The sequence below is a fragment of the Schistocerca piceifrons genome, chromosome 5 (genome assembly GCF_021461385.2).
Source record: "Schistocerca piceifrons isolate TAMUIC-IGC-003096 chromosome 5, iqSchPice1.1, whole genome shotgun sequence".
Lineage (NCBI taxonomy): Eukaryota > Metazoa > Arthropoda > Insecta > Orthoptera > Acrididae > Schistocerca > Schistocerca piceifrons.
The window spans coordinates 99394796-99422568 of record NC_060142.1 but is presented as its reverse complement, the minus strand read 5'-3'; positions in this window follow the sequence as shown (position 1 = coordinate 99422568).

Genomic DNA, 27773 nt, shown 5'->3' with positions numbered 1-27773 from the left:
GGTAACGTTGAGCCTTCATGGCTTGTTCGGATGGAGCTCAGTTTTGTAATACGATTAGCCCTCTTTGTACAGAGGTTGTCGGTATATTCTCGTAACAGTCTGGATACCTTTATCGGAGCATTTAATAACTTTTTGTGCCTTTGATGTTTGACACGTTTTACAGTGAACACTGGGAAAAGAGGTACGTTTTGTTGCTGGGAAACTTATTTCGAGTCTTTGTCTTAAATGATATTAAAGTTAGACACTACATTTTGTTCAAGATGCACCTGAATTCTAGGACTGAATGCTACCTTTTGTTGATGTTCCACTTCTTTTCCAAGAGCCTACATGGAGAGTCTACCCTTCTTGTAGGAATTCGGCCAAACCGCTTAATATCTTAAATATACCGGGTGATCAAAGAGTCAGTATAAATTTGAAAACTGAATAAATCACGGAATAATGTAGATAGAGAGGTAAAAATTGACACACATGGTTGGAATGACATGGGGTACTATTAGAACAAAAAAAAAAAAAAAATACAGACGTTCAAAAAATGTCCGGCAGATGGTGCTTCATCTGATCAGAATAGCAATAATTAGCATAACAAAGTAAGACAAAGTAAAGATGATGTTCTTTACAGGAAATGCTCAATACGTCCACCATCATTCCCTAACAATATCTGTAGTCGAGGAATAATGTTGTGAACAGCACTGTAAAGCAGGTCCGGAGTTATGGTGATGCACTGACGTCGGATGTTGTCTTTCAGCATCCCTAGATATGTCGGTCGATCACGATACACTTGCGACTTCGGGTAACACCAAAGCCAATAATCGCACGGACTGGGGTCTGGTGACCTGGAAGGCCAAATACGACGAAAGTGGCGGCTGAGCACACGGTCATCACCAAACGACGCGCGCAAGAGATCTTTCACGCCTCTAGCAATACGTTTTCTTTGCTCTAATAAAACCCCATGTCATTCCAACCATGTGTGTAAATTTTTACCTCTCTATCTACATTATTCCATGGTTTATTAAATTTTCAAATTTATGCTGACTTTTTGATCACCCGGTATATTCTTCCTGTGTCAGTGTCAGTGGCTGCAGGAAGGTTTGCTCAACATATCATGATTCAACTGCCCCTGTAAAACCAAATGCCACAGTACTGCGAAACATTTTCACCTAAAACATGAGGAAAGACCCTTTAGAAACACGCGATTCACCGAGGTCTTCGTTCTTTAGACATTTACTTTCTTTCCATTACTGTTTTGTTATTTCCTCAATTACACATACCCCCTCCCTTTCGTTTGGTCGAACATAATTTATGACGGTGTTCAGCTGATGTACACCTGGCATTGGCCTCTCATCTACGTGAGAGTAGCTTAGAGCGTTTCAAACGTTTGACAACGGTTACGTAATTACTGTTACTAGGACTTTTAGAGTACGGATAAAATCTGATATAAAGTACACAAATTATCCAATTAAAGAACAAGTTGCGATTTACGATAATTTAGCCTCGACACTTTATTGCATATCATTAATGATAGAGCCGGCCGAAGTGGCCGTGCGGTTAAAGGCGCTGCAGTCTGGAACCGCAAGACCGCTACGGTCGCAGGTTCGAATCCTGCCTCGGGCGTGGATGTTTGTGATGTCCTTAGGTTAGTTCGGTTTAACAAGTTCTAAGTTCTAGGGGACTAATGACCTCAGCAGTTGAGTCCCATAGTGCTCAGAGCCATTTGAACCATTAATGGTAGAGTCAAGTGAAACTTGGTTTAAAACGAAATATGTTTACCAAACAACCGTGGGCTTGCTTCCATTTACAGCCTTAATCTGTCACCCTGCAGTCGAATGGCTGTGTTTTGAAAGTTTCTGGTAGATTAAAACTGTGCATCGGAAAGGAACAGCTACGTGGAATGTAGCCTCTACAAGGTTGTGGGTAAACGGATTCTGCAATAAACTTTCATCCAGGAGTTCTACTTGAGCCAGGCATACAGAAGAAGTTCCAAAGAATTTGGCAAGTAGGAGAGATGTATTGACAGACGTGAAATTGCGAGGATTGTGCGTCAATTGTATGTGGAGAGAATGGCTTGGAGCACGTAATGTTCCATGTTCGGCTCTCGAATTGGGAGAAAGCTTTAATGTCAAAACAGGGATGAAATGAAGCGCAAACACAAAAAAAAAAATTATTCTGAAATGCCAGACATTGTAGGAGATTATTGCTACTCGCTGTATAGTAATTCCAAACGGTATGCACTCTAAGACATTTTTGTCCTTATACAATCAGTTATTCGGCTTGTTATTGATTGATATTGTTGGATGTCCTCACAACGGATATCAGGTTTTGCTCAATTGGCTGGGGAGATGGTCAAAATCACGAGGCCCCGGCCCATAATGCTCCAAACGTTCTCACCTGGGGAGGGGTGCGGCGACGTTGTTGGTCGAGGTAGGGTTTAGTGTGTAACATGTAATGGTGCTCGTGCTATAACGACATCTGTGTGTCTCCAGAAGATGATGATCACGTACTATGTAGCTAACATTCCTCTCGATGTACCACCATGACCATATAATTTCCTGGCCGGAACCGCGTTGCTGCTACGGTCGCAGGTTCCAATCCTGCCTCGGGCATGCATGTGTATGATGTTCTTAGGTTAGCTAGGTTTAAGTAGTTCTAAGTCTAGGGGACTAATGACCTCAGATGTTAAGTCTCATAGCGCTCAAAGCAATTAGAACCATTTTTAACGTCTGCCGGTAACAGTATTCCGACGGACTCCCGGAACTCTGAAAGGGTTATTCTGTTTCATGTCCTCCATCATGATGCAATGATTAACTCTGATATTTATTTTGCTACTCTCTGGAAATGGACGAAACTACTTCGGCGTGTTCGTCGCTAGAAGTACAGACGGCCTGCTCCAAGACAACGCAATGCCTCACACAAGTTTGTGCACCAGATTTTATCTCACAACACTTCATTTGACTGTTCTTCTTCATCCACCGTAAAGTCCTGATCTCGCACTTTCCGACATACTTCTATCTGGTCCAGTGAAGGATGCACTCCGTAAGAAGCAGTACGTGGGTGATAGGGTATGTAGAAAAATGTGGCTTTGTAGCCAAAAGGTTGGGAAATAATAAGCGGTACAGGAATCGCAAATAAAACCAAACTGCTCTCAGAAAAAAAAAAATCTTACACTACTTATAAAATACCCCTCGTACGAATGATCAACCATTATGACGTACACTAAACATCCGCTTTACACCCCAGATATCGGGTTCCAGTCTCTTTCCAAGTGTTTCCTTGTTTTTCAGTTTCTAATTCACTTCTTTCATTCTTACACAGGTTTTCAGCCGAATTTCGGCTTCGATCCGAGGAATTGCCAGCCAGCTATACACCGCTCAAAATACTGCCTACTCCATTTTCTCCTGATTGCCTCTGAACTGGTCATCGCTTTCCACGATAGTATGGGAAGTAGGGAGCGTGCTGGTCATGAGGTCTAACTTAACACCAAGTTAAAGGAATCCTCTGACGAGCTCTACCCGCCAGAGATACACTAATGAACGAAGAAAATTTTGACCACTGCCCACTACGAGATGAATGCCACTCTCTGGTGTTGCAGGCAAGCAATATGGTGACGAAAGTGTATAATCAGATCGGAGACTGACAGGGAACCAATCTAGCGACGATATGAACCGCCAATGGGGAAATCCACCGGCATGAGGGACTGTGACCAAGGGAACAGAATTATGGCCTGAGAACTGTGAACCCACATCTCGAAATCGGTGTAGCTAGTCTGCTGTTCACCTGCTACCATCGCGATCATCCGTGAAAAGTGATTGAAGGTGGTGAAACTAGGAGTAGGTGATAAAGTGTTTGGCGTCCACGGACATGGAGGTCGGAGACCTTCCCGCCCTGTAACCAAGACAGGCGGCGATCTATGGCACACCTGAAGACGGTGTACAATGCTCACAGCAACCACAAGTGTTTCGAAGGACGAGTGGTCACATCCGCGTACGTGATTATTAAGACGAACGGGTGCTCGAAAGGTGCAAACGCCCTACGGACACAGGCCGGTGGTATGAATATTACGTTATGGCTAACATTCAGCTTAAGTAGGACTAAGAGGTAGTACTAGAACGCACCACGGCAACCGTAGTCTAGGTGAACATTACTGACGACCAGCTTCATCTCTTCATGCTCGATGTCTTCACCGATGGCGATAAATGTCTGTTTCGGAAGACCACAATCGTGCTATCGCGGTTGAAGAAGCATAAGAACAAAATAACGTTCAGTGTTTGCCACTAATGGCCCCTGATTTGAACCCGATGGGACCAGTCAGGGGCGTTATCGGGAGCCAGCCCCGCATGCAAATAAAACTGCGCGGTAACTTGCGGGAGTTACGTGAGCTGTGGGGAAGCATGTTGAGCCACGTACATTCGGAAACCTATCAAGAAACTGTCGGATCCACGCCACATTGAATCGCGGCTCTGTTGCGTTCCAAAAGTGGAACAACACGCCAGGCAGGCGACATTTTGGCTGCACTCAAGTTAGCAATCCGTAGGAAACTTTGGGAGTGGTAAGTGGTTGGGGATTTTCAATAAATATCGTTGACTTTAGAAAGTAGTTACTTGTACCTTTTTATAATACAACCCAGATGATGGGACATCATGATGCTGTTACGTACTGCGCGGCGCTAGAATATTGTAGGAAAATTCAGGAAGATCTGCAGAGGATCGACGGTTGGTGCAGGAGGTGGCCAGTTGATCCTTAACCAGAACAAATGTAACGTACTGCGAATATGTAGACACAAAGACGCTTCATTGGATGATCACAAAACTGCTGAACAATCACTGGATGCAATTACTTCAGTTACTTGGACAAAATATCTAGTAGGATGCGTATAGAGCGATATCAAATGGAACGAGAAGATAAAATTAAACGTGAATAATGTATATGCCGGACTGCTGTTCAGTGGAGGAATCCACAGGAAATGTAGTACAACAATAAAGGAAGTAGCTTACAAAACAATCGTTCCAACTACACTGGAACACTGCTCGTCAGTCCGGAATCCGTAACAGGTACAATTGCTAAATCAACTAGAGAAGATGGAAAGAAGAGCATCACGTTTCGTTTCAGGTTCAGATAATAAAGACGAAGGTATCAGGAAGATGCTCAGACAACTCCAGTGGCAGACAAATCAGGAGACGTGGATGTCGATGTAGAAATAACAACGTGGCAAATATTACTTGCACTCAGCTCTTACACTCAATACATGTTAAAGTATGTTAAAATGAAATTTATCTTGATAAAATTTTGTTAATGTAAATGATGTTTTAACAATAGAAAGTCATCGAAATGTAAATCAAGAAGCCCACAAATAACTCCCTATACAATCTGAAAGAATACAAGTACAGGACGAGGTTTCTGTGCACAAGCTCCAGACACGATTTACTATATAAAAAGTAAATGGGAGGTGGCAGAATACATCAAAAAGCTAACGCTAATTCCATGAATCAAAATTAAAAGCAGCAAGAAACGGTCAGCTTAAAAAACAAGGAAAGAGGCCAGCACAATGCTGGAATACGAGGAGTGGTAGACTGGTTCACCAATCCGAAAGCCATAGGCCCACAGAGTAATTTCACACATCAAAATTAGTTTTGCGTCACTTCGGTTCCGAGAGTTCCTGAATTGTACAGAAAATTGGTATAAAGATCAACATAAACATCATTGCCGCCCTTTTTATTGCTCATGAAAGCCACACACTGCATGTTGGACCACCGTCCAGCGAGACCTTCAGAGGTGGTGGTCCAGATTGCTGTAACTCACACACCGGTACCTCTAATACCCAGTAGCACGTCCTCTTGCATTGACGCATGCCTGTATTCATTGTGGCATACTATCCACAAGTTCATCACAGCACTGTTGGTCCAGATTGTTCCAGCCCTCAACAGCGATTCGGCGTGGATCCCTCAGAGTTGTTGGTATGTCACGTCGTCCATAAAAAGCCATTTTCAAACTATCCCAGGCATGTACGATAGCGTTCATGTCTGGCGAACATGCTGGCTACTCTAGTCGAGCGGTGTCGTTATCCTGAAGGAAGTCATTCACAAGATGTGCATGACGGGGGCCCAAATTTTCGTCCATGAAGACGAATGCCTCGTCAATATGCTGCCGTTAAGGTTGCTCTGTCAGTCGGAGGATGGCATCCACGTTTCGTACAGCCGTTACGGTGCTGTCCATGACCACCAGCGGCGTACGTTGGCTCCACATAATGCCACCCCAAAACAGCAGGGAACCTCCACCTTGACGCACTCGTTGACAGTGTATATAAGGCGTTCAGCGTGACCGGGTTGCCTCCAAACACGTCTCCGACGACTGTCTGGTTGAAGGCATATGCGACACACATAGGTGAAGAGAACGTGATGCCAATCCTGAGCGGTCCATTCGGCATGCCCATCTGTACCGCGTTGCATCGTGTCGTGGTTGCAATGATAGACTTCGCAATGGACGTCGAGAGCGAAGTTGCGCATCATGCATCCTATTGCGCACAGTTTGAGTCGTCACACGACGTCCTGCGGCTGCACGAAAAGCATTATTCCACATGGTGGTGTTGCTGTCAGGTTTCCTTCGAGCCATAATCCGTAGGTAACGGTCATCCACTGCAGTAGTAGCCCTTCGCAGGCCTGAGCGAAGCATGTCATCGACAGTTCCGGTCTCTCTGATCTCCTACATGTCCGAACAACATCGCTTTGGTTCACTCCGAGACGCCTTGTTGAGAGCTCTTCCTGGCACAAAGTAACAATGCGGACGCCATCGAACCGTAGGATTGAATGTCTAGGCTTGGTTGAACTACAGACATCACTACCAGTGTACTTCCTTCCTGCTGCACTGACTGGAACTGATAGGCTGTTGGGCCCCCTCCGAGTAATAGACGCTACTCATGCATTATTGTTTATGTCTTTGGGAGGGTTTAGTGACATCTCTGAACAGTCAAATGGACTGTGTCAGTGATACAATATCCACAGTCAACGTCTGTCTTCAGGAGTTCTGGGAACCGGGTTGATGCAATTTTTTTTTTTTTTTGTGTGTATAAGAAAAGGTTAACCAGTTAAAGATAATGTAACCATAACATAAGAACAGACCTCCCACTGGGATCTGTTTTAACGTAGAACCTTTCACACCTATTTCAAGCAAGCAGATCATGTGTGTGAGGTGTCAGTAATGTAAAGACAGTACTAAACAGGAAAACACTGAACGCTACAACTGTTAGTGCCAGTTCTTGATGAATCACAGTCAGGCCACGGAATAGGGCTGTTGATATTTTTAACAGCATCTGGAATCTGATATATCGATATTTAGAAAATATCATTATCAGCCATCGATATATCGTAAAAGGTCAATGTATTGACTGAAAAATATCGTCATATCGGCCTATAAAAATACCGGCTACACTTTGTAAATATACTGCCGCTTTTAGAGTTGTATATTTAAGTATTGGTTTATTATTAGATATTCTAGACGTCAATAAGCTAGCACCCTGCTTATCCTCCTTTCCAGCAAGAGCTGAAAGGAAAACGAGGCATGTTCACGCTTGTCGATAACCACACTACTAATGATAATAACCTCATGTAAGTGACGCACTAAAAGGTTTCGTCATATGTCGGATTTGTCCGGAACACTTCATGTCGACATCCCGGTTTTATTTTTTATTTTTTTTTATTTCTGCAAACGCAAAGGGATTGCGAGGTGAAGTTAAACATTACAGTTTCTATTGGTAGCGGCTAATGCCGATTCGTGACCATTTCCCCTCACACGTCGCCGCCCACAGCAAAGACCAATACTCTTTTTCAGCGACTGTTTTAATTTAAAAATTGTTTTCTTCACAATGGAAACATTATTGCATTCACACCACAAGCTTCCCTTCCCCACAGCACAATCGGACTTCTTTGAGCCACATATACTTGCTCCACACAGTGAAAGAGAAAGACTGGAAATGATGAAAGCTCAAAAAGTAATAAGACTCCTTCACATAGCGAAAGTAAAATTATGGTCTGCAACAATTTCAAAAGAACACATTAAAAATATATGAAAAATTGCGAAGAATATATCAAAATATCTGCACACGGTATAGCCAATTCGATGTCGATATATTGATATATCGGCGACAAATATATACCTGACACGTAATGATACTTAAGTGGAGATGGATATATTGATATTTTCTGAACTGGCCTAACACAGGTGACCTCACAAACGATGTTCTTGTTGAGCACCGCCGGCACCACATATTCCCCAACAGCCGAGATACCTGACACTGTCCACCCACTCGGATCAGGAACCGGTGTCTGTGCGTTGATATTTTGATGCTAGCCGCTAGCTCAGGTCTGGACTCCACTGCCACCCATGACACCTAAGTGAACTCTTAGCTCCGTCCGCAATGTACGCGCAGCAGTCTCTTTTTATCTCTTATTGTATCCTTCCCCTTTGACTCTCTACACACTGACCAATTGCTCCTTCCAGTCGCCGAGGTAGCAGTGGCCACCCCGTCCTCTAAACATACCAGCCCACTAACTCCACTCGTCTCCCCAAGTGCACGCTAGCAAACTGCACACCTTTGCTGCCACGGCCTCAATCGAAAAATGGCCCGCCACGGCCTACATGTGTTGTTGGACTTTCGCGGTGTACTGTATTTATCAAGGCCTCCACAAGGGAGGAATGATTAGCGGAGCCACGTGATATTGTTATGGAGAGTATTGATGTCTATGCCTTCTTACGTACACTATGTGATAAAAAGTATCCGGACACCTGGCAGAAAATTACAAGTTCGAGGCGCCCTCCATCGGTAATTCTGGAATTCAATAAGGTGTCGGCCCACCCTTAGTCTCGATGATAGCTTCCACTCTGACAGGCATACGTTCAATGAGGTGCTGAAGGTTTCTTGGCGAATGGCAGCCCATTCTTCACGGAATGCCGCACTGAGGAGAGGCGTGATGTCGGCCGTTGAAGCCTATCACGAAGTCGGGGTTCCAAAACCTCCCAAAGATGTCCTATGGGATTCAGGTCAGGTCTCTGTGCAGACCAGTTCGTTATAGGGATGTTATTGTCGTGTAAGCACTCCGCCACACGCCGTGCATTATGAACAGGTGCTCCATCGCTTTGAAAGAAGCAATCGCCATCCCCGAATTGCTCTTCAACAGTGAGAAGCAAGAAGGGCATGTGCTGTAAAAGTGCCACACAAAAAACGAGGCGGTGCGAGCCCCCTCCATGAAAAACACGACCACACCATAACACTACCGCCTCCGAATTTTACTGTTGGCACTACACACGCTAGCTGATGATGTTCACCGGCGGTTCTAGGCGCTACAGTCTGGAACCGCGCGACCACTACAGTCGCAGCTTCGAATCCTGCCTCGGGAATGGATGTGTGTGATGTCCTTAGGTTAGTTAGGTTTAAGAAGTTCTAAGTTCTAGGGGACTGATGACCTCAGAAGTTAAGTCCCATAGTGCTCAGAGCCAATTGAACCATTTGAATGATGTTCACCGGGTATTCGGCTTACCCATACTTGCCATCGGATCGCCACATTGTGGACCGTTATTCGTCACTACGCACAACGATTTTCCACTGTTCCATCGTCCAGTGTTTACGCTCCTTTCACCATGCGAGGCATCGTTTGTAATTTACCGGCTTATGAGGAGCAGTTCGACCATGAAATCCAAGTTTTCCCACCTGCCACCTAACTGTCATAGTACTTGCAGTGGATCCTGATGCAGTTTGGAATTCCTGTGTGATGGTCTAGATAGATATCCGCCTATTACACATTACGACGCTCTTCAACTGTCAGCGGTCTCTGTTAATCAACAGACTAGGTCAGCCTGTACGCTTTTGCGCTGTACGTGTGCCTTCACGATTCCACTTCACTATCACATGGGGCACAGTGGATCTAGGGATGTTTTTAGGTGTGTGGTAATCTCGAGTAGAGACGTATGACACAAGTGACACCCAATCACCTGACCGCGTTCGAAGTCCGTGAGTTCCGCGGAGCGCCCTTTCTACTCTGTGACGATGTCTGATGACTGCTGAAGTATGGAGTACCAGGAAGTAGCTGGCAGCACAATGCTAATACGAAAGGCGTATGTTTTTGGGGGTTCCAGGATACTTTTGATACCATGGTTTATATTTAAACCCTACGCTCTAATACTATGACAAGTGCACTACTGTAGCTGCCACTACTGCTGGAAAGCTGGTGGTGCTGAAATGAGACACCGTGTGGTGTTCTTCACTGACAAATTGGCCGCAACTCGTATAGGACTTTCTCCAATGACGCTGTTCTCTTGTCTAGTCTGCACCGGCCTAGTACTATGGCATCGCCAAAATGGAGACGAGTCTCTGTAACATGCTTCAGCATAGACACCCATTATGCTGCTAGACTCAGTTCTTTTACACCAATCGCATACTAACTGGCTTTCCAACACATGATAGTAATCAATAACTAGGTGAGGTGCTTCCTTTCCTGAATGTCGCTATAGTTGTTAAGTTTAGTCATACCCTTTGCTAAAATTGTAAATCTTTGTGTTCTGAAAAAATATTTCTTTCACTCTCTTGCGATAAAACAAATTCCAGTGACATAATGATTGTATATGTCTTCTGCTAGTTTTCCATTTTCTAATGCTCTTCACTATATGAGGGGTAAATGGTGCTTTTGGGCCTGGAGACCCACGGAATATGACAAGTTATTTTCTAGTAGTCATTTTTGATTCCTTTCCTTTCTTTTAAATAGTTTCAGTGACATCTTTGTTAATGTCACCCCTACTTGTTTCGAGGTCGGTGGTGAACTATAGTGAAAGCTTCAGATGCTGTGCGTTTGCCTTTCTACCGTTAACACACAATCGGAAGCAAATACAGACGGTTGCATGTCGTTAATTTTTGCTTTTTCTTCACATGACGAATTTCTTCTTGAACTCTTAGCTTTACCTTTGCTTGCAGTACAAAGCACGGTCTAGACAGTGTACTGCATGTTTACCTGAACACACTTAGCTTTTTAAGTACATTCAGATTCACTGACTGACGCTTGCTATAGTATATTCTCCACTGTACACAACTGTCATGTTAGTAAATATTTGACACGCAAGGAATCTAACTGGATTCAGTATAAACGCATGTATTACTGGAACTACCAGTTCCATGAATTGTCACTTGACAACCATGAAAGTGGTTGCCACATCTCATTCTCCTTTCTGAAAGTAAACAGCCACCTTTTCAAAACAACCTCCCTTTTCCTTAATCCCAATGATTTGATTCTGGCACAAAACTGTCCAATTAGGACATTTTATTTTGTAAGAGGCTCTCAAATTAAAGCCGAACACCTGCCACAAAGGGTAATGCAATGGCTCCATTCAACAGTAGTCACCTCACGCGTTTAGACATTTATCCCACTGGAAGACGAGACGATCAATTCCTGTTTTGTAGGACGCGTTCGGCCTCTGACGGATCCAAAATGGCACCTGCTCTTGCTTGCACTTCTCCATCCGAGTGAAGCCGACGTTAATTCATTACTGTCTTAGAGTCACCAAAAATGTGAAAATCACACGGTGAAACATACAGGCGGTTCGAAGGATGTTGCAGTGTTTCCCAGGCGTATTGCCTTCGTCCTATTGGCACTCTCGGAGTGGCAGTTACCGTGCAACAGGGGGATTCCATCTGACGCCTTTCCTAACGGCTCGAAGAACGCTGATGATCACGATGTTGAGTGCACCACGAACCAGTCAACCAACAGAATCGAAGAAGAATGAAGTTGTCGTGTCCCGGTCGTAACTTTTTTGAATAGCTTCGGATTTGTTTTGCGGGGGAGGTGTGAGGTGTTTCCGCTGATGGATTTGCCGTTTGCCCGGGGGGTGTCGGAATTTATTAAAAACTTTATTCTTCTCATTGTATGTACATGATGTAGTGCTGCATGGAAATAAACATAGGGCCAATTTTGTAACCAAAGACAGACTACTGCAAAGTGGCGGGAAGTTGAGGGTGGTCCAGTGTAATCCAGTGAAACAGACAAACAAGCTTCTCTAGTTTGTCAGACCGTTCATTTAAAATACGAAACTATATCGTGAATTTACATTGATACTGATGATTATAGATCACTATAAAGTGAGGCTCAAAATGGCTCTGAGCACTATGGGACTTAACAGCTATGGTCATCAGTCCTCTAGAACTTAGAACTGCTTAAGGGGCTCCGGAAAGGCTCAAAATCATGAAAAGTTCAATTTTTACTTTTTTGCGTTTTCTGAATCTGCAGACTATTACCTTTTAATAGATATATAATTTATTCAATTCCAAAGACTACAACTATTATTAAATTTTTTTTGAAATGTGTTCTACATGGGCGTGACCCACTGTGGCGCTGTTAAACTGCTGTCAAATGGTGTTATTATTAACGTCCGTGTTCATCAGGTACATTTTAGTGATGTGAGATAAAGTATGTGTTGTGGCTAACCTGTGATGGTACAATATATATCGCTGGTGTGTTTGTCGATTGTTTCATGTTTATTTACTCTGTCGTTATCTCGAAAATATTCGTAATTAATTCTGTTTCTTGAGTCTCTGTTTTGTTGAAGTATAATAATGAGTAAAAGTAAAGTTATTAGAAATCCTCTGAAGGCTTTTAAGAAAAGGAGAAATGTTGGAAAGCCAAAGGTATGTGTTATTACTGTAAACAATAAAGACGATAACCAAGTGAGTGAACCTAACCTCTCAAGTACACCTGCCCATAGCAGTCAAAGTGGGAAAGAAAATACTTCACAGAAGAAGCTTTGTTCAATGAGTGAAAACTATGAATGTTTTATGGGCGAATCGGATGTGAATGAAATATTTGATATGTCGGTTCTCAAAGGAATTTTTTCAAACTGTGTAAGATGTATTCATTGTAGTGAAGTTGGTCTGGAACTCTCCATAATAAAGCACGTAGGACTTGTTAGTGAAATACAACTGATATGTGATAAGTGTTCTTACATGACCACCTTTTGGAACAGTGTTGCAGTAACTGCAACAGAAGAAAATGGTAGCAAAATCTACGAACACAACAACGAGCGATGCTTGCTTTAGACAAGGAACGCCTTCGGGCTGCAGACAGGGCTGTAAAGAGTCTAGAAATACAAGCAAGAGTAAACAGGAGGAGGAACAAGAGGAAGCTGGAGGAGGAGTTTGCAGAGGATGAAGATAATCCATCCTATGGACCTGGAATGCACTAAAAAGTTAATCCAATCTTTGTCGCTCGATTCCCAAAACTTTTATTTTCTCATACTAATTACATGTTTTCTAAGGATCTTCCAAACATATTTGTTTCAAACTTTCAGTAAATGTTACACAGTACCTTCTGCATAATTTAACACAGCCTTTTTCCTAAAAACTGTATATTTTTGAATATATAAATAAAAAATTGCAAAAAAATGTTGTGAATTTTCATTACAATTGAAAAAAAAATCATCTTTAATAACTGAACTAAAATTTTGTAAAATCCCTGTGTTAAGTTGTAGCCCATATTCCAATAAATAATCTGTAAAAAGTTCAACTTCCTACCTCACATACTTTGTGAGGAAAGATGTAATTTATAAGCGTTATTTTAACATTGCAAGTATAGGGCGTTCCGGAACCCCTTAAACCTAACTAACCTAAGGACATCACACAACACCCAGTCATCACGGGGCAGAGAAAATCCCTGACCCCGCCGGGAATCGAACCCGGGAACCCGTAAAGTGAGGCAGCACGTAAATAAATTACGAGGAGCGACGTTTTTGATAAAGTGGAAGAACTGTTTGCCGTAATACGATGACAGAACTAGTGCAGCAACGAGGAAAAGTTGTAAGACAGAAACAAAATTAACCTGATATAGTTAGGTCGTATAGAGGGAATTGGAACGGAAATCTGAGAGATGCGCTATGGGGGCGTATATGTGAAACAAATTGTAGCGGAATTTCGGTGTACCTAATACAGTGGGATCCGATTCGTCGTCAGAGATGAGAATTAAAATTTAAAATTGCACCAAATAAAGTACCGAATCAAAATAACCTAAAGATGATTTGTGCTCTAATTCCCTGATAATCAATCAATATCTATGCGTCAACAACTATACCAGTACATAGCAAGCTACTTTACGGTGCGTGGCAGAGAATACGTCTGGCATCACTGCCGTTTATTCCCTCCGCTATTCCATAAGCGAGCACCGCTTTGGAAGAGCGACTGTCTTTAAACGCCGCGTTAGACTTAAATTCTCATTTCCCATTCGCGGTTATTCCATAAAACTTGTGTAGAAACACACAAAATATGTGTCGAACGAAAACCTGTCCGTGATGTACACCACATTTCTAGTGGAATCTGACACTGGAGAATCTTTGAGTCTCACCGCGACTCAATCGCGGCTTCCCAAATGTAATGTGACAGAATGGGTTGCTATTCTTTCGATTTCTTCTGCTCAGTTCTCCTTTATGATGGCCACGGATAGACAAGCAATACTTAGTAATTAATCGACGAGATTAGGTTTTATGACTGCGACTGTCAATGATCTTTGTTCAAGAAGTTCTAACTTTGACCTGATGATGGTGGCAGCAGCTGAAACGTCGTTATAAATGTAGAAATGTATTAAGCGATGTTGGCTTTATTGATAAATGGAGCCCAGTTTTGCAGTGTCATGTCAAAACAAAGTGAAAAGCTTGCCTTACAAAGCGGATGGCTCAGGTTGTACGTATTTCCTACAAACGGTGTTCTCTCTGTTCTGCCGAACAGTCGTAGTTCTAAAATGGAGAGATGTAGTCTCTGTTAAAAATTGCCTCAAAACTTCAAGTCACATAATTTTACGGCATTTTCAAAGCGCTGTCATTTAATGTGGGCCGTACGCGTACCCGCGTTTGTGTTCTTTCTGTTACAACTTCCATTACATTTTATACAAATTTTACTGCCTTTGTTGTGGCTCTGAGCAGAAACGGTATTATTTTTCCCCGTTTGAAGAAAACAGATGCTGAATGTGCAGCCAAAGATAGACATAAATTAGGGAACGTATCACTCAAAATCCGAATCGTCTTGTAGCATTTGTTAGCTTAATATTTACTTGGGCAACGTACTTCGTATCGGTAATCGTGCAGTAATGGATGGTTACGTTGTGTCCAACAGAAAAATAAACCATTAGCTGCCAAAATGTTTTCTAAATTATCCCATATCTGTTGCACGATTTGCGCGCTGACTGAGCGTATTATTTAAATCAGTTCCGGAAGTTTGTACCATTAGTGAGATGCAGATGCGTTTAAGCGTGTATGTTTCGACGTACCCGGGATGAAACTGCTCTATCTATAAGAAATATTCACTTTTAATTATTCGCGCCTTGGTTGCAATACAACCTAAGTTTCGATGCGAAGAAATTAGACTGGAATTTCTCATAATTAGAGATAAGAAAGGGCGACCTGCAATTCCTTCGCAGAAAATTTTGTAGCTAATTAGGATGCAGTACGATTTTTTTTTTTTTTGATCGGTCATCAGGAATAAATGTTACTGACTGCGAAATTGGGTATTAAATTTTTTGGAAAGAAATTCGTTATGTGTCGTATCGAATTCGATCTAGGATATGGAGCATTCCACATTATAAATAATACTTTTGTAATCCGTCATTAATTGTTATTAATTAAGCCCTTAATTGTCCATATATTAATATGCTACTGAAGAAACACGTACGGTTGGCCGATAAAAGAAACGGATGTGCAGATGGGTAATGCAACACTGTCACTTATATCTTCCTGGCAGAAAAATACTGCCTAAGTGAACATTTCCAGTCACGGCGAGATGAATTCACAGGAGTATTTGATTATCCCGTATACATTGTCACAACATGTGTAATAATTTGTATAGGATGGCCGAAACGATATTTCGCGTAAATCTGGAAGAGCGACGATCGCATAAACGTCAATTACATTAAAAAATAATAATAATCTGTCACTGTTTGACAAAACATGGAATTGTGATCCTAAAGGAAACACATTCCTGCTGCTCTCCGAGTATTACCTACATAGTACCAAACCGCCTGACAACTTCTCCCAATATTACCTATTCAATCCTGAACCGGCTTACGTCTTCATAAGCCAGCTCAATATGACATCTGAACGTCGCAACCACAGATACAATGTCGCATGACTTGTACTGCTGTTACTGATACCGATGATATCATGGGCGTAAAAAAAGAAGGAAATTGTCATTACGTCACAAACTTGAAGCCGACGCCCGCATCTTATGTAGCCCAAAATCATTACCACATTATACCTCTGTGGTTCGCCGCTGTGATACTTCACTGTGACGTCACTCTGCCTCGCCCATGCCCAGTTTCAACTGTTGGGCTTGCGAAGAACATGTAGGTAAGATTTTTTCAAACGTGAACATGAAAACCGTTATACATACGAGTAGAAATCTAAAAACGTAACGAGCGAGAATAAGTACCAGCAAGCAATTAGGCATTGGTTTCGGAGTTCCAGCTTCATTTACTATCGTTACAAATACAGTAAAACCGGAATTAAATGGATCACGAATGCATACTGTTCACATCATTTCCTTCTCTTCTCGGTTTATTTGAAATCTATTTAGAAAAGTTGCACTAACGTTTACTAGAGAAAATATGCGTTCAAGAACCGATAATGTTCGAAATCGCCTTCCTGACACTATGTTATTCATGGTGAAAGTGTACAGTGCCGCCCGACATTGAAAATAGGTACAACATACTTCATTGTTTTTGTCAGAACAACACATTTTTTTGTAAAATAACTCAATTTCAATTAATACAGCGAGGCTGGATACCAGTGTGGGAAAGAATGACAATTTATTTATTTAATTGATCACATGTGCACTCCCAGAAAATAAATCCCTACATCCAGTTTGATGAGATCTGTGAAATGAATGAATATATGGTCGTCTGCTAACTGCAGATAGTGAATGTGAATATATGATCATCTTTGAGACGATCCTTTGGCCACCTTTGGTGGGACCAAAGAGACGAAATTTACCTGAGCTTTGAGCGCCTGAAATGTGGCTGACCAATACGGTAGCAAGGTGCTCCCCCACTTCAGCAGAGGTGCGAGAGGACCTGAAGAACGGCCATGTTTCAGCACTCTGCCGCTGGATCTTGTGTTGTTAAGACCTGTCTTAGGTGTGGTCCGTAAAGACAGAAGAGTGGAGACATGGTATGCATGTGGAATACTTAAGTGTAATTTGAAATAGTAATTTCTCTATTTCAGGAACTTTTGTGGGTAGAATTAAATGTCAGGCGGGTAATATTAATGGGATCGTAGAAATCTTCAGAAGTGACCAACAGTCACATATAAACCACGTGCGGCAAAAAGTTTAAATACTTCCGTGTGCTTAAGTTAAGCTGAATTACTAGCGTGTGTACTATAAGTTGAAATATTTAAGAAATAGCGTGTGCAGGACTTGAAATTAGAGGCGAGGACTTCCACGTGGTGAGTACTGTGTGAGTCTCAATCTGTGTATGAGACAAAGGATAAAGGGAATTACTCGTCCATGGTATCAGTTGAGGACTCGCGTGTGTGATGAATATGTTCTTAATATTACTTTGTGTGTTATGTTTCTGTGTGACGCTTGATTCAAATCATAATACTCTGAGAGAGAAGCAAGGTGAGTCAGCCGCCTATCCAGCAACGCCACTTGGCTTGCATTGCACGGGAAGACGTGCATTTATCTCCAGAGTTCATAGTAGGAAAGTAGAATTAGGAAATGGGGCAGTGTCGTGTGAAACTGGGATAAATATTAATTGAAGTGGGAAAGCTGAAAGTGATAATGTTGTGACTATTCCCTGTGTTGTATTTCATGTTGTAGTGTGGCGTATGTCATGTAAGTTAAGTATGTGTGGTTTGCATGGGAGAGTAGCAAGGTAGTTTCAGAGGTAGTGCGTTATGCGTGTTCCTTTTGTACTGCTCGGTCTGGAGGAAAGTTTCGTGATGATGGTTGTGAGAGTCGAAGTGTGAGATATAAAAAAAAAAGATCCACCATCCTATCCAAAAAGTGCACTGTAGCGTTAAATAATTACGAGACCATAAGGTAGAGAATCACCAATGTAAAGCCATGCCCACTGGACGGAATTTCTCATGCATTATTGTTGTAGGTTATAGAATTTGTGTGTTTAGGTTAGAGAATTTATCGGAATAAATAAGATAGTGAAAAGAAAAAGATTGGTGGCCTTTTCCTTCGAATTGTATGTTGTCATGATATCCAGAAATTATAATGTGTGCGCCACTCATATTCAGTGCGATGGCCACGCGTTGATAAAAGCCGTTAAATAGAAAAAGAAAATGTGGTTTGCCAGTGCGTAGTAAACAGTCAGAGTTCTGTAAATTACTGATAGTCAGATGTGCGTTTCCGTTGCGTATTATTCATATAGGAGGATAATTGGTAACTTAATTGTGAGTACGAGAGTTCATGTTACTCGATAAATAAGAATGAATCCACTCGCTTGACATACCACTCATCTTGCAGGCCTGACTGCTTGATGCCACTGTATGAGCAAGGCATGTGGGTGCCTCTCAATGTAAGCATTCTTAAATGGTTCAAATGGCTCTGAGCACTATGGGACTTAACATCTATGGTCATCAGTCCCCTAGAACTTAGAACTACTTAAACCTAACTAACCTAAGGACATCACACAATACCCAGTCATCATGAGGCAGAGAAAATCCCTGACTCCGCTGGGAATCGAACTCGGGAACCCGGGCGTGTAAGCATTCTTATTTTTAGTATTTAAAACAGCTGTTACCGGCAACCGACAGAAATAATAAACAAGAAGCAATCGTAAACAACAGCAGTCTGCTAATATTCTGGACTGTTTAAGACGGCGAAACAACCCCCCTCCGTCCACCACCACCACCACCACCGCCACCACCACCACCATAGCGCCAGCCACCCACTGACACTCTGGCTTTGAAACAAAGTACTGCGTAAGCCTACGTCCATGGATGATGTAGGGTCTTTGTAAGGGAAGCAATTATTTCTGTGTCATATGGATGTAGCTATGTAGGATAACGAAGTTGACAGTACGAGTTGTGTACAGAAAACGTTAAAGATCGGCTCGAAGAATATGAAAAAAATAAAATTGTATGATTCCTTATTTGTTTATTTTCTGGTACACGCCTTCAGTACTGGTAAACAATGAAATACCGGCACCACCCTGCCGCAGGATACCGTTAGAGGACTCAAGAAAAAAAAAAGAAAAAAAGAAGGCAGTCCACTCACGAGATGCGTTTTCCGTACCTGAACAATGCTGCAAAACAAAAACATGATGAGTTTGTTGAAGTATACAGTGACAATGCACCAACATAACGGGTGTCTTAGTCGTAAAGGGTCCTGGGAAAAGTGTTGTATAAAAATGGTTCAAATGGCTCTCAGCACTGTGGGACTTAACATCTGAGGTCATCAGTCGCCTAGATCTCAGAAATACTTAAACCTAACTATCTTGAGGGCATCACACACATCCATGCCGGAGGCGGGCTAGCAACCTGCGACCGTAGCAGTCGCTCGGTTCCGGACTGAAGCACCTAGAACCGCTCGGCCACCGCGGCCGGCAAGTGTTGTATAAATATTAATAAAAGAGGATATGGAACCCAATTTGTAAATGACATACCTTCATTGTTGAGCAATGCAAGAGGAGCTCGCATCAACCTCTCCGCCTCCGATCTGTACACGCAGTTCAACACGGCACTACTGCATATTCGGGAATGTCACTGGACAGTACTGCCGTGACTGCGTGAACATCATGGCGGATATTCACGCGTAATGGTCGATGGAGCAGCAGGCAGCAGCAGCTAACCGAGTCAGACGCAACAACAGGGAAGTAACCGAATTTGTTACTAATGCGAGTTCTTAACCGGGAGTGAATTGTATAATTTCGTCTGTGTGCTTTGATAGTTTAGTTTCGTGAGGTTCAGCGTCTTAATTTAGCATCTAATAGCCATAGTTCTCACTTTTCATTTTCGTCGGGAAGTAAAACTATTTTTTGACGTATTACAAGTTCTCAATCAGGGGCGGATTATTTAGCTTCACTTGAGTGCTTCAGTAGTTAGATTTTTTAATCTCTGCGTATTAATCTAACTTATTAGACATAGTTCCCAGGTTTTCGCCAAGGCCTACAATAGAGTTCCGCTGCACGTACCGATAGTCCGTTTATCTGGATAGTTCAGTTTTCCACAGTCTTTAGTATGGATAGGGACTGTGATTGTTGCGTACAGATGCGAGGCAGAAGAGATTCTCTCTGGTTTTGAGTGGCTAACAGAAGTGGTAGGTACGGTCACTCTTGCTACCGTGATAAAAGCAGAGATGACCATTTACAACATAGTCAGCAGGACCGATTGGAGACCTCTGGTACAGAACCGAGTGGAGGGTCTGAATCATAGGCTCAGACGGTTCTGCGACCGTTTAGGCTGCAGATTCCTCTACTTGCGCCATAGGATGGTTGGGTTTCGGGTTCCACTAAATAGGTCGTAAATCAACTACACGTAGGAAGCAGCTACTAGAGCAGCAGATGCTGTGTGGCGTGGGCTGGACGGTTTTTTAGATTAGAGGGTCTCGGAATAACAATAAAAGTGGTTCAATCACAAAGGGTGCAGGCCGAACACAAGAAGAACGTCGGTGCAGGAACCAACGGTGCGACATTCGTAAATTATCGTAGTTGTGTTGGGAAAGTATGAGAGCTCCAAGCGCTAATATAGAGCACTGATGCCCAGATCGTTATAGGCACTGAATACCGGCTAAAGCCGAGGATAGTTTCAGCCGAAACTTTTACGAAGAACCTAACCGTGTTCCGAAAGGATAGGCTACATTCAGTAGGCGGTGGGGTGTTTGTTGCTTTAGAAATAGTTTATCTTGTCGCGAAATTGTAGTAGATGGTTCCTGTGAGTTAGTATGGGCTGAAGTCATTATTGGAATAAAATAATAAGTCGATCCTTTTATCGACCTTTCAATTCAGATGATACAATTTCTGAAAGGTTCAAAGAAAACTTGAGTTTGATTTCAAACAACTATCCGACTCATACAATTACGGTTGGTGATAACTTTAATTTACCCTCGACATGTTGGCCAAAATAGATGTTTAATTCGGGAGGTACGCATAAAACATCATCCGAAATTGTGCTAAACGCATTCTCTGAAAACTATTTCGAGCAGTTAGTTCATGAGCCCACGCGAATAGTAAACGGTTGTTTAAACACACTTGATCTCTGAGCACCAAATAATCCTGAGTTCATAAAGAGCATCGAAAGGGATACAGGGATTAGTGAACATAGGGTTGTCGTAGCGAAATTGAATATTGTAACCCCCAAACTTTCCAAAAATAATCGAAACTATACTTATAAAAGAAAGGGCATAAAGGTTCACATGACGCCTTCCTCAGGGACGCGGGATTAGTCGAGCGGTCTGGAGCGCTGCAGTCATGTACTGTGCGGCTGGTCCCGGCGGATGTTCGAGTCCTTTCTCGAGCATGGGTGTGTGTGTTGGTCCTTAGGCTAATGTAAGTCAAACAGTGTGTAAGCTTAGGGACTGGTGACCTTAGCAGTTAAGTCCCAAAAGATTTCACACACATTTGAACATTTTTGCCTTCCTGAGAGACAATCTCCACTCTATCCAAATAATCAATGTATGTGTAGACCAGATGTGGCCTAAATTCAAAGAAATAGTATCGGCAGCAATTGAGAGATTTATACCAAATAAATTAACAAACTACGGAGCTGTGCCTCCCTGGTCCACAAAACGGCCAGATCACTGTTGCAGAAACAACAAAAGAAAACATTCCAAATGTAAACAGACGCAAAATCTCCAAGATTGGTGATCTCTTACAGAAGCTCGAAATTTAACGTGGACTTCGATGCGAGATGCTTATAATAGTTTCCACAACGAAACTTTGTCTCGACACACGGCAGAAAATCCAAAGAGATTCTTGTCGTAGGTGAAGTATGCTAGCGGCTAGACACAATCAATGCCGTCTCTGCGCGATAGCAGTGGAGACACTATCGAAGACAGTGCTGCAGAGTTACTAAACACAGCCTTGCGGAATGCCTTCATAAAAGAAGACGAAGTAAATATTCTAGAAATCGGATCAAGAACAACCCCCACCATGAGTAACGTAGAAGTAAATATCCCCGAAGTAGTGAAGCAGCTTCAATCACTTAATAGAGGTTAGTCTTCTGGGCCAGACTGTATAGCAATGAAGTTCCTTTCATAGTATGTTGATGCAATAGCTCCATACTTAACGAAAGATCCGTACGCAAAGACAAGACAGTGGCACTTGTCACGCCAATATTCAAGAAAGGTAGTAGGAGTAACCCACTAAATTACAAGCCCATATCATTAACGTCGATATGCTTGGAACGTATATGGTGCTCGAACATTATGGACCTCGAAGAGAACTGTCCATTGACACACAGTCAACACGGATTTAGAAAACTTCCTTCTTGTGAATCACAACTAGCTCTTTACTCGCAAGAAGTGTTGAGTGCTATTGGTAAGGGATATCAAATTGATTATGTACTTTTGGACGTCCGGAAGGCACTTGACACTGTACCACACAAGCGGCTTGTAGTGAAGCTGCGTGCGTATGGAATATCGTCTCAGATGTGTGAATGGATTCGTGATTTCGTGTCAGAGAGGTCACAGTTCTTAGTAATTGACGGAAAACTATCCAGTAAAACGGAATGGATTCTGGCGTTCCTCAACGTAGTGTTATAGGCTCTTTGTTGTTCTTTATCTATATAAATGACTTGGGAGACAATCTGAGTAGCCGTCTTAAGGTGTTTCCAGATGATGCTGTCTTTTATTGACTAGTAAAGTCATCAGAAGATAAAAAAAACTTGCAAAACGATTTAGAAAGATATTTGTCAAATCTAAAGGCCGTAAATTCAACTAAATACCCAGGAATTACAATGACAAACAAGTTAAGTTGGGAGGAACACATAGAAAATGTTGTGGGAAAGGCTAACCAAAGACTGCGTTTTGTTGGGAGGAACACTTAGAAAAATGTAGCAAATCTACTAAGGAGACTGTCTACACTACGCTTGTCTGTCCTCTTTTAGAATAGTGCTGTGCTGTGCTGTGTAGGACCCTTACCAGATAGGATAGGCGGAGTACATCGAAAAAGTTCAAAGAAGGGCAGCACGTTTTGTATTATCGCGAAATAGGGAAGAAAGTGTCACTGAAATGATACAGGACCATCATTAAAACTTTGCGGAGGAAACTTCTCAAGCCGGCCGGGGTGGTCTCGCGGTTCTAGGCGCGCAGTCCGGAACCGCGCGACTGCTACGGTCGCAGGTTCGAATGCTGCCTCGGGCATGGATGTGTGTTATGTCCTTAGGTTAGTTAGGTTTAAGTAGTTCTAAGTTCTAGCGGACTGATGACCACAGATGTTAAGTCCCATAGTGTTCAGAGCCATTTGAACCATTTTTGAATCTTCTCACCTACCTTGTCCTGTGGATGCGAAAATATCTTATTGACGCCGACCTGCTCAGGGAGGAATGATCACCATGATAAAATAATGGAAATCAGAGCCCGTACAGATAGGTATAGGTGTTCTTTCTTTCCACGCGCTGTACGAGATTGGAATAATACAGAATTGTGAAGGTTGTTTGATGAACCCTGTGCCGCGCATTGAAATGTGATTTTCAGAGTATCCATGTAGATGTAGATATAGATGTAGAATAATGGCGAAGTCTCCTGCCCAATATGCTGGGTGGTTGTCAAGATTAAGCGTCATACGAAGCTGTTCAAGACGATGCTTTTGTTCCACGGTGATGCACAAGCATAATATATACGATCCGGTAATCGTAGGGTATACACACATGTGCTGCTTCTCTGTTCTATTAAAGTTTGCGTCAACGCCTCCCGTGCAGTGCGTTTCGTTTATGATAAGATCGCCGACTGTTGGCTCCTTACAAATCGCATGCTGTCATTGTTGTTGCGGCGGACGCCTCAGTCCGAAGACCCCACCGAACTAATCCATCCTGACGTCACTTCCTCACCTTTAACTCAACATAATGCCACGGTATGGGATAAAGGCGTGGCTTTGTCACACATTTTTAGTGAGTCCTTAGCAGAGTTGTTAGATTTCTGACACTATTTAACGAGCAACTACACGGTTTTACGCGCAAGGCATCGTATGCTTCGCTCTTGACGAATTACTTGGGGTCATTATTTACGCAGCCTCCAGAGCGCTGGAGAACACAGGATGTGAGAAGAGATTGAAAATACAGCACAGAATGGACTGAATAGAGACAGCAACGGTAATTAACCCTCGATGAAGACCCCATATTTTCGATGCTCTGGACACCCAGAAGAAGAAAAAAAATGAAATAAAAAAAATTGTACCATTTCGTACTCTGCATGGTTGTGAATTATCTTCTGTATATTAGTTTCCTAATTTTCTTGTTGTGGTAGATCACTTCCTGTCAGCCTTCTAACTAATGGAACAATGCTGTCAGAACTTCATGGGATTTCGAGATAATTGCCTGGAGTCCATAGTTTAATGGGGGACATCTCTTACTCGTCGAAATAAGGAGCGATCAAATGCTATTTATGGAAATCTGAATGAGTCGTAAGAACGCGTCAGGAAAGCAATACTCTAACGAAAGGGGAGTTGACAGGTGAGCTCTATATCGTTTCTTCTAAGTATTGTGGACAAACGTATTACATCCTCTCACATAGGTCTCGCGAAGTGACTGGAATGAGAAAATTAGGGGCTAATACGAATATTTCTACAGAGAAACAATCAGCAGCAGAAATTACATCTTTCTTTTTCCCGATAAGTAGAGGACAACATTCTTCCACGAGTCATATATGCCTGTAAATGGATGGACTAACATCTTAACACGTAGACTTCATTTGGATTTACATCTTTACATTTACTTTGCAAGCCATCATGCGGTGTGTGGCGGAGGGTACACTGTATCACTACTAGTCATTGCCTTTCCTATTCCACTCGCAAAGTGAGGGAAAAAGACTACCCATATGCCTCTCTATCAGCGGTAATTTCTCGTATCTAATCTTTGTGGCCCTTATGCGAAATGTACGTTGGCGGCGGTAGAATCCTTCAATGGGTTCCTCGAAAAGAAAGTTGTCTTCCCTCCAGGGATTCCCAGCAGAATTCTCGGAGCAACCAACCACTAATTTGGTGTTGCATTCTGAGCGTAACACTGGTCTGCGGACCTATAGACATCTGGGATGTGGCGGCCAGTAGACAGACATTTAGTTATTGCTAATTGCGTCCTTCTGAGAAGGACAGGACAACTTTTGCGATTCTGGAATCATTAAAAGCTGTCCGGCACCACAAGTGATGGGTTTAAGCTGGGAGAGGGACAGTCATGATACGCGGGTGGAAGTCTCAGCTATTCACATGCAATCTGGAGGCGCCATGGTGGTGGAGAAGTGAAACATCCTACACCCTCTCATAGACCAACAGGTCTCAGCAGGACTTGTTTTGGAGCAGTGTACCAGAGTTCCATGTGACTTATTTTCACCAGCATGACAAGGGAACTGAGACGCAGAACGCAGTTGTTTTTGGATGTCTTCAGCTATTTGACGACGGCAACAACCTGATTTGGCATCAGAGGAGCAGAGGAAGTAGCTACCTAGCATGTGGGAAGCCTATGGAAACGTCACGAAAGTGTCTGTAACTATAACTTGTCGAGTATAATCCGACTGCGGAAAGCAGTTAACACACCATGCAAAGAGACTCTCATGATCAAATTATTTAGTTAGTCTATCAATTTGCTATCGATAACGTGCCACCAGGCTGGTAGAAGCGAGGACAAGAATACCAGAGATGTAAGTCAAGGGTTCGAGTGGTTATCAAGTGTTCCGGAGGAGGGAGATATGATCATAATAATAAAATCATCTATATTATCGAATTTATAAAGTGACATGTAGCATAATGCAGAAGTTTGGAACTTCTCTGTGCTGTTACCTTGAGAGACTTCGCATATGATGAGACATCATGAGCCATAAAAGAGTTTAATATTCTAGTCCTATGATGCACCATGTGGTGGATATTAAGCTCATAAGAACAGATTATTCTACATGATGATAGAATATTTAGAGGGAATGCCATACTGTTGTACAGGTTTTTAACAAGTAACGATAACTTCATGATGTGAAAACGTGTGTATGGTCCTTCCTTATATCTTCAAAAGTAACTAGTATAAAAGGTAGGAATCTACATTTCGCGTGAGAAATTCGACGTATATTGACAAAACAAGATCGTCATTTTTGATTCTTTAAACTGAGCACTCTATATCAGATGCCACATTCAATGAGGGAGTGGTCATTAAGGGGTCATGCCACTGGAAGATGAGTCTTATGGCCATTGCTGGCGGTATTTTCTGAGATCGCTGGCTCTTGAGGTACACAATATGCTCGGTAGGTGACGTAGGACTAGACTGCTACTGACTGTCAGGTTTATTTTCGTATTCAGATATGTTCAGGTAAGATAATGAGCACTACATGCATAAGAAATGTCGTAGAATATATTTCCCATTTTTGTGTTGGCTAGAATGGGCTTGAGATTTGTAAACAGGTAATAAGTGTGTTTTATTCCGAAATAATGTTGCTGCAGGAGACCTGTCGGTAGGAGCAAGGTGTTAGAGGCGTACTGGGTCAGTGGGTTGTTGTTCTCAAATTATTATCCATTGTTATGTTTCTCCCAGCAGTTACTCACTTGTAGATTGGTAGAACGCTACTGCCCAGTACTTCAGTTACATCTTGCTGTCCTATAATAATAATAATAATAATTATTATTATTATTATAATTATTATTGTTATTATTATTATTATTATTATCCATCCTATACATATAGGGCTATCGGTTAGGCTGGCTGGAGCAATTCTCTAGTGCTAGACTAGTAATGAAAATATTCTCTCCACATCCAGAAGTTATTGACAAGACGGAGCTGTTGCGTAGTGCTCCATCAATGACAACTACTCCTGCCCAAAACAAATTGTTTAAATGCACAACATTCCACGCTGCATACAAAATAAAGACTTACGTCCATCCTCTCTGAGAGCTCATCACCCTCACAAGTGAAGGAGTAGTGGGGAGAGTGGATGGGGAGCGCCAATAGCACCCTCGATGATAGTGTTGTGAACTAGGCCAACTGGTCTCTGAACTTCAAGATGAAGTTAACCAATTTGATATTCCCTCCAATAAACTTCAGTTTACAGCCAGTTTTAAATTTTCCGCCAAATTTTCAATTTCCTGCCATTACAGTAGTTGTGGGAGAGGGGTGGGGAGGGGGAAGGGATCAATGCACTGTCTAGGTAAAACCCATGAGGCATCGGGGGGTGTGTGTCATTAATAGATCAAAATGGTTCAGATGGCTCTGAGCACTATGGGAGTTAATGTCTGAGGTCGTCAGTCCCCTAGAACCTAGAACTACTTAAACCTAACCAACCTAATAACATCACACACATCCACGCCCGAGACAGGATTTGAACCTGCGACCGTAGCGGTAGTGCGGTTCTGGACTGAAGCGCCTAGAACCACTTGGCTACAGTGGCAAGCAAATTAACTGATCAGTTAATAAATTAATATAAATAATTTGAAACCAATGTGATATCAAAAGTGGGCCAGAAAATACTTTGTCCTACTACTTTTAGAAACTCATGTACAATATTCAACTGTATCATAAAAATATATCACGAAATTAATGTCAACCACACTGTATCACATGTAACTCTATAACAGCGATTTAGAAAAATCAAATCTGTTGTGAAAGAGAAAGGAATAAAAATTAGTATC